The sequence below is a fragment of the Orycteropus afer genome, unplaced genomic scaffold (genome assembly GCF_000298275.1).
Source record: "Orycteropus afer afer isolate SDZICR_OR568_19922 unplaced genomic scaffold, OryAfe1.0 scaffold00069, whole genome shotgun sequence".
NCBI classification, from domain to species: Eukaryota; Metazoa; Chordata; class Mammalia; order Tubulidentata; family Orycteropodidae; genus Orycteropus; species Orycteropus afer.
The window spans coordinates 6,791,114-6,794,216 of record NW_006921656.1 but is presented as its reverse complement, the minus strand read 5'-3'; the positions used below and the strand labels follow the sequence as shown (position 1 = coordinate 6,794,216).

Genomic DNA, 3,103 nt, shown 5'->3' with positions numbered 1-3,103 from the left:
GCCCAACCTTCCTTCCGAGGAGTGGCTGGTGGGTTTGAACTACCAGCCTTCTAGTTAGCAGTCAAGTGCCTTAGGCACTGTGCTACCAGAGCTCTGGCTTGAGTGAGGTGGACCTTAGTCTCAAGGAGACATCTTTGATCTTCATCACTTGAAAGAGGTCTTTGTACCACATTTGCCCAATGCAGTACATCGTCTGATGTCTTGATTGTGCTTCCATTGGTGTTGATTGTAGAACCAAGTAATAACAACTTCAATCTTTTCTCCATCTGCTGTAAAGCTGTTTATTGCACTAGTTGTGAAGATTTTTGTTTTACAAAAATTACATTGAGATGTAATCCATACTGCAGACTGTAGTCTTTAATCTTCATCAGTAAGTGCTTCAAGTCATCCTTACTTTCAGCAAGCAAAGTTGTTTCGTCTGTGTATCACAGGTTGTTATTGAGTCTTCCTCCAATACCAATGCCATGTTCTTCTTTATTTCATCCAGTTTCTCGGATTATTTGCTCAGCATACAGATTGAATAAGTATGGTGAAAGGATACAACCCTGATACACTCCCTTCTTGATTTTAAACCACGCAGTGTTCCCTTTTTCTGTTCAAATGACAGCCTCCTGGTCTATGTACAGGTTCTTCATGAGTAGTACAATCAAGTGTTCTGGAATTCCCATTCGTCTCAATGTTATCCAGAATTTGTTATGAGCCACACAATCGAATGCTTTTGCATAGTCAATAAAACATAAGTAAACATCTTTCTGGCATTCTTTGTTTTCAGCTAAGATCCATCTGATATCAGCAATGGTATCTCTCATTCCATGTCCTCTTCTGAACCCAGCTTGCATTTCTGGAAGCTCTCTGTTGATATACTGCTACAATTCTTTTTGAATTATCTTCAGTAAGATTTTACTTGCCTGTGATAAGAATGATACTGTTTGATAATTTCTATAATCTGTGGGATCACCTTTCTTTGGAATAGGTACAAATATGGATCTCTTCCAGTAAGTTGGCTTTCCTGTAGCTGTCTTCCTGTCTTTCTATCTCTTGGCATAGTGGAGTGAATGCCTCTAGTGAGGCATCTGTTTGTTGAAACATCTCAATGGGTATTCTGTCAGTTCCTGGAGTCTTGTTTTTCACCAGTTCTTTCAGTGTAGTCTCAAATTCTTCCTTCAATACCATTGGTTTTTGATCATATGCCACCTCCTGAAATGGATGAACATTGACTAGTTCTTTTTGGTACAGTGACTCTGTGTATTCCTTTCATCTTCTTTTGATGTTCCCTGCATCGTTCAATATTTTGCCCATAGAATCTTTCAGTACTGCAATTCAAGGCTTAAATTTTTTCGTAAGTTCTTTCAGCTTGAGAAATGCCAAATGTGTTCTTCCCTTATAGGTTTCTAACTCCAGGTCTTTGCGCATTTCATTATAATAATTGCCTTTGTCTTCTTGAGCTGCTGTGTGAAATCTTCTGTTCAGCTCTTTTATCTTGTCATTTCTTCCATTTGCTTTAGCTACTCTCCACTGAAGGGAATATTTTAGTCTCTTTGGACATCCATATTGGTCTTTTCTTCCTTTCTTGTATTTTTAATGACCTCTTGCTTTCCAGTAGCATAGTGCCTAAGGTGTTTGACTGCTAACCAGAAAGCTGGCAGTTCAAACCCACCAGCCACTCCTCGGAAGGCATATTGGGTGATCCATTTCTGTAGTGATACTGCCTCAGAAACCCAAGGAGGGGTCACTGTGAGTTGGATCTGACTCGATGGCAGTGAGTTTGGTTTGGTTTAGTTTTTGTTCTTCATGGATGATATTCTTGATGTCATCCCACAATTCCTCTGGTGTTCAGTTATTGGTGTTGCATCAAGTCTAGTCTTTAGATGGTCTCTAAATTCAGCAAGTGAGAATGGCCAGACTTTATCCGTCATACTTTGGTCATGTTGTCAGCAGGGACCATTCTGTGGAGAAGAATATCATGCTTGATAAAGTGGATAGTGAAAAAGAGGAATACTCTTCAACGAGTGGGTTGACACAGTGGTACAATAATGGGCTCAAGTATAGCAAGAATTGTGAGGATGACACAGGACCAGGCAGTGCTTCCTTCTTTTTTACATGGTGTCAGTGTAAGTCTGTACTGACTTGATGGCATCTAACAACAACAACTTCAGGTGGTGTCCATGTGATGATATGATGATATTAAGACAAACAGTCCTAGCCTTTTGAACCAAATCACCAGGGCACAACTCTTGGTCTTTCCCTTTCTTTTTGCTCCCTGTGAAACCCAGTTGTGTGGTTTGGTTCGTACAGTGTAATGTATTTATTTATGGGTATGCCTAGCTCTATATGAAAGAAATGAATGGGCTTCAAGATGTTCACAAACTCGTTGGAAAGTGCAGTTCTGTTCTGTCTGCATCACATAGTACTAAGGGGTTGAAGCCTTAGTGCATAAAACATACTTTCTTTGGGGTATTTTTTTAGGGACGAAAAATGAGTAAGCTTTTTATCATATCTAACAGATACCTTGGCTTTATCTTACCCACCTGTTGGGTTTCTCCTCACCAGGCCGACCTTCCTCCCTGGGCAGCCAGAGTGATCCCCAACAACCACATCTGATCACCTAGCTGTTCTGGTGAGAATCCTTCCGTGAGTCTCAGCTGATGGATCCCTTCTTTGACCCTATCATGGATGAGATTGAAGGCTCCTGTAGTATGCTTTCCGAGCCCTGCAGCCCTACCCGTCAACACACACATGGTCCTTCACTGTCAGTCGCTCCCTACTGTTTGTTCTCCTTGCTGTACATTAAGTTCTTGGTCACTGAGACTGTGTCTGCCTTGTTTCCGGCCAAATTCTTCATAACCAGTGGAGTTGCTGTCAATAAAGAGAGGAATGATAATAACTTTCAAGTAATGGTTAAAAGCTAGTTGTTTTCTTTTCCTATTTTTTTTTTTTTTTAATGTAAGTACACATATACCAGTCATTCCTTTACTCATCTAAAATATATTGAGCATTTTCTCTGAGCTGCTGAGGCTCAAAAGTGGAAAACCCATTGATCTGCCCTTCAGCCCCATGGTCTAGGGTGGGACTGGGACAAGGTAAACACCTGTGGTAAATGCTC

At 40.8% G+C, this 3,103-nt stretch overlaps 1 protein-coding gene across 1 annotated transcript in view; it reads left to right on the top strand.

Moving 5' to 3' along the window:
• KHDRBS3 (KH RNA binding domain containing, signal transduction associated 3) overlaps positions 1-3,103 on the top strand; it is a 146,007-nt gene that overhangs the window by 46,252 nt on the left and 96,652 nt on the right. The window lies entirely within an intron of this gene.